At 36.6% G+C, this 19926-nt stretch overlaps 1 protein-coding gene and 1 pseudogene across 1 annotated transcript in view; both read left to right on the forward strand.

Annotated features, from left to right (window-relative positions):
* Positions 1-19926, forward strand: part of LOC119066490 — a 77280-nt gene that overhangs the window by 9442 nt on the left and 47912 nt on the right. The window lies entirely within an intron of this gene.
* On the forward strand, positions 5864-11186 carry LOC119065983 (annotated as a pseudogene).

Raw genomic sequence — 19926 nt, forward strand, 5'->3', positions numbered from 1 at the left:
CGAAATTTTCATAAACTGCTCAGTTTTCTAAGAGCTGGTGAAACTGTTACAATTTAATCAATTTTAAGCTGTCGTTATGGCGGTCGTGCGTTTTTGAAAATGAATTCTGGTGGAAAGCTATCACTAAAAATAAACTTGAATCCAGTATTTAAAAAACGCCCAAGTGTATGCTTTTCAGCAAAGCATCGGCGCCTCTTACCGCCCGATTTTAGATTTTTTTATGATCTCTTTTCACCAGAATCCTTTATATCCTCCACTACTATAACGACCACGAATGTATTAGCTCTCAACAAAAACGTTTAAGAGGCATCGGTGTTTTCCTGAAGAGCATACATTAGGGCGATTTTTAAAAACTGGATTTTAGTTTACTTTTACCAGTTTACTTTTGATGATATCTTTCCATCAGAATCCTTTTTGAAAAATGTACGACCACAATTCCGACCACGAATGTGTTAGCTTTCTACTGAAAATACATTTGGTTGTAGCAGTTTGACCGGCTCTGAGAAATGTGGGCAGGTTATGAAAATCTCATTAAACTGCTCACTTTTCTCAGAGCTGGTCAAACGACTACAACCAAATGTATTTTCTATTGAAAGCTAACACATTCGTGGTCGGAATTGCGGTCGGACATTTTTGAAAAGGATTCTGATGTAAAGATATCATCAAAAATTAAATATGAGACACACAAATGTAGGCTACAATTATAGCTAAGTACCGGTGCCTCTATGGGAAAACTGAGCAATTTATGAAAACTTCTGTAAACTGTTGACTTTTCTAAGAGTTGGTAAAACTGCCACAACTAAGTCTAGTTTTTGTCAAAATGGCTTCTAGTGAAAAGATATAATCGGAAATAAAATCAGAAACATTCTGGTCCGGGAGGCTTAAATATTGGACCCATATCTTTTTTTAGAATTTTAAAAAATAGTTTAGGCATGGGGAGCGAGGCGTTTGTACAAATGTACGAAAGCGTTGGTTAGAAGAGTAAAAAAGATATACACCACCATTCTCCTCTCTTCTAACCAACGCTTTCGTACATTTGTACAAACGGCTCGCTCCCCATGCCTAAACTATTTTTTAAAATTCTAAAAAAAGATATGGGTCCAATATTTAAGCCTTCCGGACCAGAAAAACACCTCATTGAGCCCAATATCCCACACTCCCCGGAGTCAGAGCAGGCCTAATGTAGGCTACAACTTTAGCTAAGCATCCATGCCTCTTCACTATTAATTGGAGTAAACCTAGGTACCGTTATTCACCCACAAAGAAAACTCATTTACTTATGAAGTAAACCTATTTTCTAATTATACCTTCGCGATTAGTGAAATACATGAATATTCATGCCAAGGAGAATAGATATTAGTCGAAGAAGTACGCACTTATTTCATTGAATTTATTGTTGTTAAAAGGATGGGGTCAAAGAACCGCTTTTTCAGGATACGTAATATTTGCGTCACCCCTTATTTACAATTTACATTTTACTACAAGTGTATAAATATGCAATTATTGGAACAATTGGACATTGTTATTATTTATGTACGTTAATTTCTATTGCTCCTGATAATTTCATTTCATCCAGCAGCGAAATAAACTATATCGCTAGGTGTTATTTAGATGAAAAGATGAAAATTTAATTTAATTGAAGTTCAACTTTATTAATATTGCAGTACGAATTGTGGTTTTTGTGCTCGTGGGTTTTAGTAAATGAAATTTTCTTGTTCATGTGTTTTCTGCTTTGTTTACAGCCAGGAAAGTATGTAAAACGAAGAACGAACGAGCAACTGTTCCAGGGACTACTTTTAAGAATACGTTACTCCATTCATTTAAAGCAATTTTCTCCTAATTTTTCTTCAATTTTTTCTCTCGAAATTTTCTCACTTTTCATGAGAAAAGTGGAAAAAAAGAGAGAAAACTTGTATTGGAAAAATTAGGAAAACGCTATCCCAAAAATAGTTATTGCACCCTGCACTCGTCACACTGTTTCTATTACTGCTAAAAACAATTGTACCATTTCTGATATGTTAGCTAACTTATTGCTCTCTAACGGTGGCCATATAATGGAACAGAATATTTTTTTTAGAAATAACAAGAAACGGTTTTTCACTTTCTACTTTAACAAACAAAAAATGCAAACTAACATGAACTGTTGGTCCTGTGTGTGTTTAATGGAATAAAAAAAAAATGGGAATCGTTTAGACTGCATCTAAAATACATTCACAGTGGGTGAAAGTCAGATGAAAGGTTATTGTTATAAAAATCGACGGATTTTTTGAAACCTACGTTGGACTCAATTTTTTCAGTTTATCATTATTTTCGCTTGTTTTTCTGGTGCAAGACTTCACGCTGGTAACAATATTCATGAAGTATGAATGTCATAGTAGTAAAGTTGGCTGACACAGAAATAGAGCGCTGACATCAGTAATTTTATGACAAAATGTACTACAAATGTAACGGAATGAAAAGCAATGGACTTCTTGCAAATATGAAGCCTACATTTAGGCGGGAAATAATAGTTTCTCAAGAAAATATTTTGGTTCAGAGAAATCATCAAAAAAAGAATTTAAATTTAGGCTAAAAAGGGTCCGTTGCCCTTGTACAATATTAATTTATGCAACTAATTGCGAAAAGTGGTATTTTTTGTCACTAGATGTGCCAACCAGCTGCGAAAAATGAACGAAATATTGTATGAAAGATCAAGTAGCCATTATAATTGACTCGAGTCGAAAAATTTATTAATAGGCACCGGTACTTTGCTGAAAAGCATGCATTAGGGCGATTTTTAAATACAGGATTTTAGTTTACTTTTGATGATATCTTTCCACCAGAATCCTCTTTCAAAAATGTACGACCGCAATGCCGACCAAGAATGTTTTAGCTTTCAACAGAAAATATATTTGATTGTAGCAGTTTGACCAGCTCTGAGAACAATGAGCAGTTTATGAAAATTTCATTAAACTGCTCACTTTTCTCAGAGCTGATCAAACGACTACAACCAAAAATGATTTTGATTTAAAGCTAACACATTCGAGGCACACAAATTTAGGCTGCAATTTTAGCTAAGTACCGGTGCCTTTTAAATTCGTGTTCGTTCGGCCAGTCAGAATTCGTGTTTACAGTTACTTGGAACAAACCTATTCGCTTGTGTCGTTGTTGTGGATAATAGATGACTGACCATAACTGAAAACTTCATCTACAAATGAAACTAAAATCTAGAAGTTGTTACAAATAGGAAGTCCTTTGTCACTCGAACAAAAACCTTTGGAAATACTTAGAAATGGAAAATCTCTTAACAATCCTAACATTGCCATGGGAAGAAAGAGCGATAAGGTAAAACAATTCTTCAAAGCTAACACATGTGTGGTCGTTGGTTCGAAAAAGAAGCAAAATGTAGATTCAGCGTACTGGTCATTACTCTTAAAACTCAACAAATAAAAGTTTCTCATATTTGCTCATATGTACTTATCGCCGCCTATCTAGTAAATGATTAATTAGATGAATGATGATTAGATCAAAAGTTCAAAAATTCACACGTAAGAATTAGAATAGTTCGAGCCGAAGTCACTTTTATCCCTAGTTGTGTACACAGCTTCACACACGAACTATCAAATATGAAATCCATTAAAACCCCATCTCAACTCGAGAATGAACGTCGTCCACATTTTATAGCATATTACGTTTATTCCACGTATTGCGCTTTAACAAAATTACAAAACAACTTACTCGGAACTGATGAGCTTAAAAATTCAATTACACAAAGATTAAACTTAGAATCAATTATTACAGACCCATGCGATTTTATTCGACATTATTATGAAAAACCGTTCAGTGAAACTTGTAAAATGTAATTTGCTGTTCTATATGTTATCGCATCCCCCCCCCCCGATCTACCAGTAAATCCAATTAAAATTAAAAGTAAATTTAATCCGCGTTCAAAGTACAAAAACCATTCGCTTTAATAGACTAGCCTTAATGTTGTGAACGGCAAAATTTCCATCCATTAAATTGAATATACAATAAATAATCCATCACACACATAGATTATATCCTGATTAATTAATTATTAATAAATGTAATAATAATGTCGAAACTAAATTATATTCACCGTCTCTCTACAAAATTCAATGAAGCATATGCATGTAGCACACATATGACACATCATCTATACCAAAGACCGAGAAGTGATGTACATAAAAGATTTTCGAATATAATTGGATCATTATACTTAGTAAACACATACCGCACGAAAATGTATAGACTTTTCGTCACACGTATAGTTAAAATTGAATACTCCTCACTCATTATCGAAGAAGCTTTACAACAAACTTAAACTGGTAACATAATGTTCAAGTTTCCTTACACGGTAAATGGGAATTTTCTGTGTATGGTAAACCTTGGCATATCGCTATTGACATTCCATCTGGTTGAAATGATTTCAAAATTAATTATCCAACGGAAATTTTTGCGATCGAAAATCTTGTTAACACAGGTACAAGAGTTCACGTGAACGGGATGAAATCATCGCTCCGGATTATACACACACAGAGAATTTTCAAATTTTATTGTCTCCAAATGGGCAACATCCTCGAAAATATAATTGAACAAGCAACCAAATTGTTTGCTATTTCGGAAAAGTTAAACATTTTGCCGTTTGCTTTGTGCATCTAATTCATATTTGGAAATACTGGAAAATATCGATTTAATCAACAGGATATTGCAATCCGGACTTAATGTATATCGGATTGACCCCGATAACAATTTTTCGTTGTTCAACCAGATTCCTGATAAAATAAAAACTGTTGTGAGATTAAAAGCCTTTAACTGTATTAACGACTCATCCAAATACGATTTTTTCCCAAATTCCATTTTTGCCCCTGTTAAGAGGTATGAAAGTGGCTAATTCGAATCGACCATGAGAACTTTATGAATAAGTGAAGTGGAATTTTGAAGTTTTTTGATACTCATAAATCGCTACTCTCGCTGGACAAATTAAATTAGTTCCTTCAGCCTCGCTTCGCTCTGGCCGCAAACTTCACACTCGTTAATTTTTGTTCTATTCATTCGGTTTTGTTTACAAGGCCAATTACATAAAAAGGCAAATACTATTGAAATAGACACAAAAATTCGTTTAGCAGCTAGATCGGACCAACACACTTTATCTTGGAACCTAACCTCAGGAATTCCATTCTTCACAAAACAATTTTTTTTAAATCCGTTGAGATTTACTCAAGTTAACAAAGAGCAGAGAAGCCTTGAGAATTACTCTCAGATGGTTGAATCGATATCATCCATTTTCGAACTTGACCTGAGGATTTCGATACTTCATCAAATAAAAAAAGTTTTTGAAATCCGTTGAGATTTGCTCATGTCATCGTGTTAACAAAGAGCGCAAAATTATTACATTAACGATTTTTAATAAACTTTCCTTACATTTTTAATCATAATCATAGTGAACGTGTTACGTACGGTGTATTTTCTTTTGTAAGACCCATGACTTACAGTCAAGGGGTTTAAACCATCATCGAAGCCCTTTAGAAACGGCTAGTCATCTGTTATTGTTAGCGTCGACAAGGATAAGCAATGAATTCGGTGCAGTGTTCTCTTATATATAACGAATTGTTAATATGACAGAAATTTTGAAGTAATAGATTTTGTAGACTTTACACAAATAAAGTTAGATATTTAATGATTTTGCTGCGATAAACTTGCTGTTCCATTAATATATCCCTATTAGTCTCCGACTAAGGGCGCCTGTGACGGTATTTGAAATACCTTCGGCAATACATTTAATTTAATCAGGCGGATAAAAATAATTGTGCTATGTTGTGGCAGTGTAGAGAGGCGCATGCTCATAGGGACCAATTGGACCATGATCAAGGGAGCTGGAAAATTAGGGTGCTGTTGCATGTCATTTTTATTGAGCGACCATGCATATTTTGAATTACAGCGCTATAACAATTTAGTTTTTTGATGATAAAACTAGAAACCCGATTATCAATTAACGAAAGAAATTCTGTCCAACAATTTATGTTCGGGACCTTACTGCCCTTGAATTATTTTTACTACCAGAAAATTACATCGACAACCATAATAACACTAGCACTGTAGCCCGGGCTTCGCCCGGGATATACTGACAATCTTAACCACACTGACATAATTAGTTCATGTGACACTCCAAGTACATCGACACTACCAACAACACTGCCACTTCTGAGATCATCCTGAGACTCAAAACATCACTGAGTATACTGAAACTCTTACACTTTCACATCTAATCACAATGACAATCCTAATCACACGGACACTTCCAACACCACCTAACACTACCACCCAACACCCATACTAACACTCCCACCACTCCCAATAACACTGACATTCCCAACCTTACTAAACCTACACTGAGCCTCTTAACCCCACGAATTCTCGCAACCACATTCACAAAATGTTCTACCACTTTTATTTAATTTTAGTAATTCCTTAGAAATCATAATTCCGACTGAGTCTTAGTTCCACAGTAACCGTATTTCGTAATTCTTGTGGAAACATAAGTCTTGGGGAAATGGAATTACTATTTAAAGTTAAGCTAGGTGAATCTAAGGAAAGCTAGGTCAATCTAGCACTGATCTTCCTCTTCTAATTCACACTCTTATCACAATCACACTCCTTATCACACTTACACCCATTATCACACCAACACACCTTATCACATTTGCATCTCCAATGACACTGACACAACTCATACTGTTACCATTTTGCAACTGCAACCCTTAATCTCACTGACATCACTGGTCTATTTTTTGGAGGCTGGTGTTTTTACTCACCGGCTAAAATCGGATGAGGTTTTCTTTCGGCTGTTTAAGCGTACGTTAAATCATTAATCACCGTTCACGGATTTTGTCGACTGGAGTCGGTGTACGTTTAATGAAGTTTTCAATGTCATGAGTAAACGTTTCTCAATTAAATGATTCTTTGGTGATTAAAAAAAAATAGATTCAGTTGAGCAGACACACCCAAAATAGACCAGAAAGTAATTAACATGCTCTTGTCATTAGAAAACACAATAGCCAACTACCTTACCTCAGTTTTTCAGGGTAACCTTTTTAAGCAAGATGAAAACGTTCTCACACAATTTTCTCAGGTTGATCTTGAATATAGATTGTTGGACGTAAGCAAGTGGCCGTTGGACGGTGGGTAGCCAAACCCTCGTCCTAGAGGTCAGGCGAGTAGCCGTTGAACAGGTGGTAACCAAACTGTCGTACAAAAGATCAGCTGAGTGGCCGTTTGACGGAGGTAGCCAAACCATCGTCCTAGAGGTCAGCCGAGTAACAGTTGGACGGGGGGTAGCCAAACGCTAGTCCTAGTGGTTAGCACAGTGGCAGTTGGACGGTGGGTAGCTAAACCCTCGTCATAGAGGTCAGCCGAGCAGTCGTTGGACGGGGGTAGCCAAACCCTCGTCCTAGAGGTTAGCCCAGTGGCAGTTGGACGGTGGGTAGCTAAACCCTCGTCCTAGAGGTCAGCCGAGCAGTCGTTGGACGGGGGGTAGCCAAACCCTCGTCCTATGAGTCAGCCTTGTGACCGTTGGACGGGGTGGTAGCCAGGTGAAGCTAGGTGAACCCAGGTGAACCCAGGTGAAGCTAGGTGAACCCAGGTGAAGCTAGGTGAACCCAGGTGAAGCTAGGTGAAGCTAGGTGAACCAAGGTGTAACGACCTCTCGGTTTTATTATATAGAAGATTGTCACAAGAAATCAAACACGTACCGACGACTGTGCATTTAATATCTTTACTTCAAGCGTAGTAATATTCGTTGATTTTTTCTAGCCAAAATATTAACGACCAATCCCACAATCCCTTATCATCGCTATTGTACACCGAGCAAAGTATATACCTTGTACACCGAGCAAAGATAAACCTCACACCATACAGCCATATTATACGATTGAATTTTGCTCTGCTTCATCTTGTTTATTGAGATATCAATCACTTTGAGTCTATATATCATGCATCACATTTCGAACACTACCGAAAAGGTATACAACAATATTTCTTTGCGGAGATTATATTCACTTCTTGTCGAGCTTCTTTCCCACACAAAAGATGTGCACCACTTCTTTTAATGTCTGAAGTTCGAATTCCTCTATCAGACCGGTTCTAGTATCGAGATACGTAAAATTTGGTATGTATCCGATCCGAAATCATAAACAAAGGTCATCATCCCCAGCATAATGGCTATTTTATCACTCCTGTTTGGCTAATAAATTTACGTATTTTGTATTTGGGTTTTATGAAAAATAATAATCTATCTATACCCGTCCGCCCCTCACATCTATCTGTCCATATATTAATGGTTGAGTATTGAGTATTGTGATTGTGGTTATGTATACAACATTACAACAAGATGGAAAATGAACCTTTGTCTAATTTGATGGTTGGGTTAAAGCGTTTATAACAACCCTTATCAGAGAACTATTCCGTTCAATTAACAATATACTTAACTTATGAAATCGGACATGGATGGCATAGTTTAAGTAGTAGTAATGAATATATCTGGACTTCTGATCATATTATATTTCCATATCTTTGGCTTAGATTTGTACTTATGTCCGAAGAATTCATTTACGCGTCGATGATAAATCCGGCTGAAGCGAGGGGGAAACAACCATGGAAAATCCTGTCCCACCATTCGCATTCAAATGCGCCTTCGGCTTAGGATCACAATCACCAACTCGTCAAAATAAACTTTTGGACACAGGTGCTCCCGATCCTATGGTCTCGCTTCGCTCTGGCCGCAAACTTTTCACTCTTGGTGAAATTTCACAAAATAACAAATAATTTGTCGGAGAAAACGGGTTTCAGGAGAGAACTTTGAAGAATACTCGCTCAATCTCTCTACTATCGTTAGAACATGCAATTTAAAGAAAGATTAAAAAAGGCGACATAAATCCTCGGTCTACATTCAAGAGAATTACCCTTCAACTTCAGCAGGGACAAGTTGTATAAGAAAGTTACCCTACCAATTATGAAAGTACGTCTTGAAGCCGATTACGTGGCTTTTCACTTCGCAAGCGATTTTTTTTGACGATTTTTAATTGGCCTAAAATCCTGTATGAGATCTGAATGAGATACGCTTTACTCAAATAAAAACAAGGCATCAGAACAGTCGGAGCGTTTGCTGCGACTTAGCCCCGTACAACCCGTAATCCTATTTCGTCCGCAACCATAATACGTCCGTAGCCCTAATAAGCCCGGAACCCTAATACGTCTACAACCCTCTAATGCGTCTGTTACCAAAATGCAAGTCAAGTTGGGCATTGTCAAATTTACTGAAACTGTTCATTTTTAAAATTGCGCATACCGCAATTACGAAAGCCCGTACGAAGTACCTTTCAAATAAAACCAACAATTTACGACATTATTTTAGAACCCCAAAATTTTTTGCCAACTTTCCATTGGGTATTCAATTACCTCTCAAATGAAACAAAAACTAGCAAAATCGGTTGAGATTTACTCGATTTATGTGCAAAAAGCACTTAGGGCCGAGTAGCGGCCTTAGTGCAAGGGCCCAAATTTGAAACTTTTTTCGTCACGTTCTTTTCGGTATTCAATTACCTTCCATAAAAAACTAAAACTAGCAAAATCGGATGAGATTTACTCGATTTATGTGCAAAAAACACTTAGGGCCGAGTAACGACCTTTGAGCCCTCCCAACAAGCCCACGTTGCATCTTACCCAAAAACAATGTTCAGCAACTTTGTTCTACTCGTACCTTTCAATTGATATATCACAAGCAGCTATTGCGTGCGTATTTCGGTAGATATCGTCGAAAGACTGAAAAACACCTATAGGGCCCTAGCTCTGGAAGGGCCGACCCTACCATGCCTATTTTCGAACTTGACCTTACTTTTGTCGATACCAATCGGGGAAAAAAAGAATTTTGAAAAAAGGTTGTGATTTACTCAAGCTAGAGGGGTCACAGACGGACGGACGGACGGATGGACGGACGGACGGACGGATGGACGGACGGACGGATGGACGGACGGACGGACGGATGGACGGACGGATGGACGGACGGACGGATGGACGGACGGACGGACGGATGGACGGACGGACATTTTTTTTATTGCGGATTCGTCATCTATTAACATAACCAAATGCTTTGCCCTTACTGTCTGCTTCCAATTCGACGTGTTACAAACGGCATATTAATCTTATAAGCCCCCAGTACTTCGTACGGGGCTAAAAATTCGAAAATACGATGAACATTGGCAGGAACGAAATGATTCCATCCTTTATCCCAAAACCTCTGCACGCACAGAAAAGAAAATTATCACCGGCATGTGATCGTTGTTCGCAAATAGCAACTGCTCTAATCCAGAAAACCATGGAAGAACATGAAGTAGTTCCAGATGTAATACCTGTTGCTCGCTCATTCCCGTGAAGAATCGCCATAATCCAAATCGCCAAAAATATTTTCCTTGTAAGAAGTGAAATTTTCCTAGTACGAAATGCTACAGGAAGTCATAGGATCATCTTCCTTTTACGAAATGTAACACAAAAAGTGTTTCTTCTACTCGTAGGATTCTTTTCGAAAAATAATTTGGTTTATGAAAAAAAAAAATTGACAATTTTTTTTGGCGATACTTCACGGCTATCTGTTGCTCCGGTTGAGGTAGCAAAAGTGACATATCCCAGTGACCTTAGCGTCAATCAAGGAAACGAATTAAGACCTCTTCAAGTCAAAAAAATTCCAGAGGTATTTTATTTGTTGTGCATGACTGATGCGGACTCCCCGAGTCGGAAGGAGCCATCATTGGTCCAATGAATGAGATGAACTGTGTCGGTAACATTCCTGGATCGAAAGTTGCCGACGGTGATACATTAACGGAATATATTGGTGCTGGTCCACCGGAAGAATCAGAACATCAGAATTCGAATCGATTAATTTATAAATTCAATTTCGTAACCAAACAACAGGCACCGGTTTGCATCGTTACGTATTTTTGGTTTACAAACAAAATGGAAAACTAACTTTCGACGAGCTTCGTTTAACCAGCCGAAGTGCTGAGAATCGCGGATTTTTCAGGATTAGCAAATTTGCGGAAAAATACAATCTTGGGAATCCAGTCGCTGGAAACTTCATTCAAGCAGAATTTGACGAATTTGTACCCATTTTGTATAAACAAGTTGGTTCTTGATTCGAAACTTTGTCAACAACAGTTTTTGTTATTCAGATAAAATTTGAGAAATAAATAATTTGCATGATTAAACCGATGAGGAAACAACAACGGAAAATCCTGTCCCACCATTCGCTCCATTAACTCGTTCATGTTTCCCTATATTCGCTCCAATGGCGAATGCAGCCTGTCCCACCATTCGCTCTTGTTGTTTCCCCCTCAGACTGAAGTGCCATTAACTCATCATTGTGTGTTCGGTTCGATTTGGTCGGCAAGTTGGAGAAATTAAACTTTGTAGATTTCTGTGGTAAACTGAACGAGTATTGTGATCGATTGAAAACTAATAGCAAAACAATTGAATCACAAGTCGATAATGGACGAAGTTCTGGAAATGTTGGATATTGTTAAAAGTTGAATAATTTAAATAGAATCCGTGCTGTGGTGGTTGTAGATAATTTTCTTACAAACTGCCCCGTTCTATGGTTTGCTCAGTGGCTTTTTCATCATAACTTTCTTACCTTACAAGCTCCCCCTCCCAGTAATTATTTCAGAAAATGTCTTTTATCACACTGCATATAAATACAGAGGGGTAAATATCTTCTAGTTACGGCCCTGAAATTCCGGTCAGGTCAAATTCTGTATAGGATTTGTCTTCTATATTTAGCATAAAAGTAATGTTTCTCAGCAACAGCATACCCAAGCTGCATAATCTGCGTGACTGTGATGTTTGGTTCTCCCAATGAACCGTACGCAGAAGAATACCATTAATAACACGACCCACTCCCGATGTATTTTGTGTGCAAATATTTGAGTGTACCTCTAGGCGGTGATATAATTAGCACCAGAAAAAAATCCCAAAAGTTTACATTTCCGTGAAAAATCGCCAAGAAAAATCGGCAAAGTGTAAAGAAACGCCAAAAAAAGATCGCCAGAATGTGAACAAAAGCCACAATTTGAAGAGTCGTCAAAAAAATCTTGCCGATTTGACTTTGGCGATACTTCACGGCTACATCTATTATGGGTTTTGGGTCTGCAGAGTCTGTTTTATGGTCTTAATTCTCATAGAAGTACATTGAACTTAAATTATCTATAAAGAAAAATGCACGTTGCAACTAACACCATGCGATGAAGGCACACAAAGAGAAGGATTCGATCTCTCGGAGCACTGATTTATTTATGTTGTAATAGATTTCCAATCAAATTAGTTACAAAATATGTGTAGGAATTTATTTTGATAGATATTTGATGGATTAACATCCGAGGCTCTCTCTGTATCCAATCCATGCACTTAAACCTTTATTCGCCTCTATTCTGTGTTGCTTTGTGAACAGAGAAGTGTTGCTGTCTACAAAAGATTAACGGTATTCTAACAACGGGCTGACGTATTAAACATGTTACGCTTACCCGATATACTGTGTATACATTCTAGTAAACAAAAGAGTTCACCTTAATTTTGCCAGAAACACAACAGCATCAAATTTGAAATGTTATGTTAAGTTCCTATAGCTGCTATCGTTTCAAACGCACACACATCTTAGATTACACAAATTGAAAACAGCAAAACACGCGATAAAAATTTATTAACTTTATCTAATAAGAGCAAGTGGAAAAACTTTAATACATGAAATAGATAAGCGTCGTATGCACGATATGCCAAGTGCTTGTTTTGGTTTTCATTTTTGTGAGTAGAACGATTCAATGGGACCATTTCTCTACATATTACACAAATATATGGTTCCTTTCTGGCGACCATAACAACAAAAACTTATTTTACCGAACTTTCTTTTATTAAATATTCAAAGATATAGCAAGTGGAAAGCTTAGTTTTTAGAAGTGGCGCGCAGTTAAATTTCTTTCGCTTTTGTTCTACTTTTTCTTTTCAATTTCATTTTGGATTTTTTTCTTCTTCATTCAATAAATGTTAAACTCTTGATAAATCAAAATTTTTCTCAATTTTCCCCCTTCTGTATCTTCTGTTCGTTGAAGAAAATTGCATTTCTTAGAACTTATTTTTCCGAATTTTTTCAATTTCTTCGGTGATGTAGATCAAGTTTGATAAATCCTGTTATCGATGATAAGTATGCCGAAGAGACTTTCAACATTTCCGATTTCCGAACGACCCGAATCACCAATACCAAGCGACATTTTATCCACTTTCTGCAATTCATTAGGGACCCGTGCTGCGACGGAAATAATTGTATCTCAACGATCAAAATGCTATTTTGAATACGTACACAATACAGGGTGAACATCATCCGCGGCTCTAAGACAAGTACTTTAAGATATACTGTTTTTGACAGCAGCACACTTACATAGATAAACATCTGGAATAAAAAGTGTATGTGCGGAAGGGATGACTTCCAGTACGTAAGAAAAAACGCTTACACCTGTTACAGACGGCTGTCATCTGTTATCGACAACGACATCAGTAATAAACGACAATCTATGACTAATGAAGTCTTATATAGCAAAAAGCATGTTCAAAACAAATGAAGTAAAAGATTTATGAAATCAATCTTTGAAAATCTTTGATCAAATGAAGTAAAAGATCAGAAAGTAAAACTGCTTGCGGTCTGTGACAGGTTAAAAAAATAAATTGTAAATATTGACAAGATTCCGAACGTGGCGTTTTTCGTATTGAATATGTTATTTTGACACATCCCGCAAGACAAGTTAAGAGCAACGGACCCTTTGCACATTTGTAACCTACATTTAGGCGGAAAATATTTGCTTTGATGATTTGTCTGAACCAAAATCTTAACACATTTTTGCGTGCTTTAATGGTTTTATCAAACAAATCATTGACAAATCATCAAAAAACTAATATCTCTCCGCCTAAATGTAGGCTACAAATTTACAAAGAGTCCATCGCTCTTAAAGTAAGTGGATTTCTTTCCTGCCGTAATTTACATGAGAAACTTAATGAAAATTTTAAAAACAATAATCCAAATTTCAGCAGTTTCTTTCTCATCATAACCCTATTTGCAAATTAGATGTCACATTTAATCACTCGAAGGGTATTTTACTACCGAACAACAGCTCGAAATAAACTCCGACAACATTAGGAACGCAATAGCATAAAAAAACACTTTCCCTACGAATAGGAGAAGTGAGTCGAGTAGTGGAGTCGTGCACCTATGCCACTATTGGGCTTGCTGTGCTTTTGATTCCTACCAATAACAACAAATGCCACCACATCTCAATTTTTTACAAGGTCTCGAATGATTAAAACAAAATCCTTCCAGGACTTTATGATTGGGAGTCAAATAAAGGAGATTAAATTTAAACTAAAAAAAAATTGATCGCGGAACATTAATCCCTAAACTAAGATCTAGGTCCATAGGATAGATCTGTGTTGGGACCGAGACCTATCGAGGAATGTTGAATACATTGATCGTGAAAATATTTCGCTCCCATTCACTGTGAAAGCGAATTTTTTCAAAAGAATCCCACTAACTTCATTTCTTTTTCTGTGTACCCTGCACGTATATCTACATTGTCGCGTCTTCCTTCCGGATTCGGTTGAAAATGTCACAGATAATGTCTTCTTTAGACATGCAATTCGTATGCGATAAATACATTTAAACGAAAGTACACAATCAATTGTGCAACATAAGAGGTAAGGCAAGCATTAAATTTTCCATTCTTTGGTCCCATATGTGCAAATATATGTGGAATGGGAAAGTAAACATCTCGTCTTGTATGGTGATAGCCGAATAGTTTATATGCTTCCACACTGGGTATATGTATACGGTCATACGCCAAACTTTCAAGAATAGTATATTTCAACATACCCCAATACACACAAGATGTGTGTGCACGCGCGGGCGAAGCCCAAGCGAAAACACACATCGAGTGTGTATTGGGGTATTTTGAAAGATATTTTTCTGTAATAGTGAGAGTGTGTTGGTGCTTTCCTTCCCAACCGTTACTTTCCTTCTCGACCGTTTACTTTCCCTACCGACCGATTCATATCATAGCTCACCAATACACTCTCACGTATACAGAAATAGTAAAGTACTCTCGTGCTCTATCTACATAATTCTAAACACAAAAACCCAAATGGGAAATTTTCTTTATGCCACCGATTCATAGCTTCCTATATAGGATATTATGGTTTCGAGTTTTTGGGGGGGTGGAAATGGGGATGATGGTTTCAACAAATATCTCCTTTAGCATTGCAAACGTAAGCATATCTATTTTCATATAAATATGTGACCTTTTTTGGAATTAAATTAAAATATTTATAAGATTGTTTGTTTTTAGTGAAAATACCCGGCTTCGAATGTACGATTGGGTGTGTGTTTGTAGTATGTATGCTTCTTTATGGAACACGAATCCTTTTTTTTATTCCAGCCATCTTTTCTCCTCTAATATATACCTAACCTGGTGTTCATTCGAACCTATATGCCCCGTAATCATATCACACATCACAGAACCTTTAACCCGATTTAGGCTCATCTGATGAAATATAATGAATTGATGTTGATGTACATCAAACCGTACACGCAACCAAAAACAGAGACAACATATCCTCTCAACACGATAACTTAGATTATGTTTTAGGTAATATATGTGTTGTTTGAAATTAATGTGTGTATTTGCGTCCCACTTCTATAATATGCTTTCAAAATTGAATAATTTAAAATAAATTTAATAATTCATTGTGTTTGTGTTGAAAATATCAAGCACTCCCGGTTTACAATTTGTATATATAGTGTATATGGATGTCTTGATATATATTTAGCCTCATTTGCATACATTTCAACCTAATTGTGCAATATGTGGACCATAATACAGACGTATGTACACGTACATTTCCTATTCGCTACTTACGAAGCTACGAGCCGTTACAGAAAATTAAAACTTCCGTTCGTATAACGGGGCAAATTTGCTCAGCATAATCTTCAAATTGTAAGAGAGCACACGGGCCTTTTTCGCCTGACTAATTACGATAAGTCTTTTGTTTTCTTTCGGATAATCCCATTTTTATTTGTTGAAGAAGTAAACTTTGCTATCCACTCAGGGCCGCGTCTGCAAGAACAGCGATTGGACCGAACGGAGCACTTTTTAGATTTGCAAATTGTTATCCATGTTCAATAGGTCGTTTTTAAATGGCATGACAATTCCGAGTGGGAAGTAAAGGCATCAGAGGCTCTGCCTTTGCCTAGAGATGAAAATCTAAAAAAAATTGTTGTTTAATAAAAGAAAGAAAGAAAATCCATTGATGAGCAGTGGAATGACTCAATGTGTCATATTCACGTCGTACGTTTGCCTCAAACTTTGAACTTTTAGTGTTGTCATTTCACCACATTACGTTTGCGATCTCCGCAATACAATTGGCAATTAAAAGTGAACACGGTCCTGTACTCTGTAGATTATAGTATGGCACTGTGCTGAGCTAAATTTGGTATTGTCGTTTCACTTCAATGGATTGTACTTTTGCGATCTTAGCAAAAAAGTCCAAGGTAAATATAGTGAAGAGGTTATGCCACATATAATCGAATCAGATGTGCGGTGGCACGAAAGTTCGATACACACGCCATCTATTCCCTTCGTTAAAAACAAAAAAAGGAATGGAAACTCGAGCCATCTGTTGTGAGATAGCAAAAATATTTTGTGAAAACACAAGTAAATCATAGTCAACCATTTAAAAAAAGATGTCAGTGGCATCGAACTTATGTGCTACACCGCGCGTCTGGATGGCATTACCTCCTCACTATATTTACCTTGAAAAAGTCTTCGTAATATAAATGTCATTTAAAAGTGAACATAGCCTTCTAACATTTTGCACTGCGGAGATTGTTAAGTGCGGCACTGCAAGTATGTGAGGTGTTGCATTTGGCGGAAGAACCGCAACGGAATAACCGAAATAAATGAGTGTGTGAACGAATGAACCGAAACAATAGGCTTTATAGCAAACAAACTTTGTTTTGACGCGTCAAAACAGCACCTCATTCCTTTGTTTCAGGCATCATACATTGTTGACTATTTTCTCATTTTACATGTAAAATGCAAAGCGTGGAACGTTGCATTTTCACCACTTTAAATGTAGTTTAGTTGCTGGAGAGGGTATTGACCGAAAAATAAGTTTCAGCGTCACCTTTTATATGACAATATTGTCAATGGGGTGATCCAAAGCTGCATTAGGGACAATCAATTTTTCGTAATAATTGAGTTCTCCAGATGATACTAAAATTTAAAAATTGGTAACTTGTCTAAAAGTAAGTCAAGCTAGCTCTCGCGGGTCTAGTACATTAGTAAGTACTAAATTTTCTGCAGCTTATTTTCATGTGAAGCGACTTTACATCACAACTGTCATTACAGAGTAAATATCATTAAAGTGAAGTTGCTTCACATGAAAATAAGCGACAAGCCACTAGTAATTTTATGACAGGACGTACCAAAATGTAATAGATTATGAAGAAACTACATTTAATTTTTTCTTAGTTTCCACCAAAAAATATTCTTGGAAAACCATTTTCCCATATTTTCTTGAATTTTCTCACATTTTCCTAGATTCCCTATCTAAAAGAAACGCACAATACTTCGATTTTCTCCTGAAACGTTTATACACTTTTTCGATGATTTTATTTTTCACTCGGGTTTTCAAAAAAATTTCAAAAAAAAAGTTTTTGGAAAAATTGGGAATCGGGAAAAAAATAGTTCCTGGTTTCCACACATTCCAAACACAAATTCCAAAGAATTTTTCAAGAAAAAAATACTTCCGGTGCAAGTGTAAACACCTTTTCTACATAATATGATTTGCTATTTTGTACGGACTGTCGTTCTGTTCGGATAGGTCTTAAGCAGGAGACAGTTGATATACATTTCGTTAGATCTGCGAGCTACAGCCTCAACAGGGTTGTGCTCTCATTTACTAAGAAGTTTCAAGCCTCGTAATGTCCCCGTTCGATGAGTTGGCTAAACACGGCACTGTCATCCACACATGAAAATAATAATGCCGTAACACACACGCAAAAATGCTACTGGCATATAAGTTGCTCATTCATAGAATTTATATTGTTTTGTTTTACTTATATACAAGCCAACAATATTTCACATCAAATTAATGTCATCTGAAACGCAGGTATCTTTCATTATACATTATGCTTTGACGGAGAATATGCCACATTTATACGGAACACTATTGTTTGACTTGGAACTTTATGCCGTCGTCATACTATACATATAATCCCGATGACGAGTAATTGTTGATGACAAGCAATTGTTACGGTAAACATGCATATATACGTTCTTAGCTCCTTGGAATATGTGGCTCCGGGGGTGTTCTTTTTGTGACGGTAAGGACGTTGTGTAATTATGCAACACATACGAGTGTTGTGTGAACTTGCGATTATTATTATAATTTCATTCACGGTTTCATTTGCTGATTGTCTCAATATTGTACTTGTTTCCATCCGGTTTTGCATGTATTTAGTAGCATTATTTGAGAAATTGTGTACAAAACTGAAACAAATATGCTGCAAATAAATGAAGGAATGCATTTTTTGACGTGTGTCACCGACACATCGCGGTTAGTATATTCCGAATGGAATGTGTTTCGCGAAGAATAATATATAGGATTTTAGGTACAGTGGATGCCAGTGAAATTTAGGCATACTTGCATCAGCTGTTTTTCAGCTCATCAAAACAAAACAAAATCCCCGAGAACATGAATTATGAAAATCTTGTTAGTGCGAAGATTCCGCTTAAAAATACAATTTTGATAATGAACACTTTCGAAGATTACAGAAGAACCGTTAAGGCATTACATTGCAAGAATAAAAATGTTGGTTCATTCAAAGACAACAATGAATTTTGTATTTAAAAAAACAGACAAATCGAAGTCAACATTCAGTTGTATAATTGCTAACATCCGCTGCTGTTCATGGTGTTCACTATAAGACAAATTGAAATTGACTTTCAGAAGATATTGTGCAAATAGACTTGACACGAATAAAGTTTTTTTACGTTACGCTCTGCAGTTTATTCGTTCCACAACAGGAGAGAGAAACGCAAAGAGAGTCGCACTCACTCGTATTTGTGGAAAAGAAGAAATGAAAAGATAGACGCTACTGTTCTCTGTTCTGTGGAACGAAATAACACGATGGAAACAAATAAAGCCCACGAAACGTAAGTTTAAGTTTAATGTGCTCTGTTATCTATAAAAACTCAAGCATGCTGATATAAATAGCGACACAATCTCGAACACAATGAATTAAAATAACAATGTTTTTCGATCTACTATCCTTGGAAAAGTACCAAGATTCGTCTTGCTTTCTCAACGTTTATATGAACGGAATTCAGCTATATGACCTTTCATCCTCCAACCAAATTTCACTTCATTCCTAAGATTTCTGTACAGGCTATAAAACCGGACGAAAATTTATTTTCATTTTATTTTGTCACATCACCATCATCATCTATTAAATTGAAAGTATGAAAAACCGCACCGAGTTCCTGTAACATAACATCCGAATTTCGACATATTTTCACATAAATCAATCAGAAGGGTTAGTCATTTTAAGTCATTTCATATTAGATGACCGAACAGATATATACCATGTGTTAGCCACAGAAACGAAAAAAAAAATAAGAAAAACGCGCTAACCAACCAACCGAACCTTATTCCCTTGACTGAAAGTCATGGGTCTTACGAATGATAAAGACTTTAAAATGTCTGTCAAATAATCTTCGTTACTATGTATGATTGAAAATGCATGTATGACCATGACATTTAAGGTTATGTATCACATTT

Source organism: Bradysia coprophila, chromosome IV (genome assembly GCF_014529535.1).
Source record: "Bradysia coprophila strain Holo2 chromosome IV, BU_Bcop_v1, whole genome shotgun sequence".
In the NCBI taxonomy this organism is placed as follows: Eukaryota; Metazoa; Arthropoda; class Insecta; order Diptera; family Sciaridae; genus Bradysia; species Bradysia coprophila.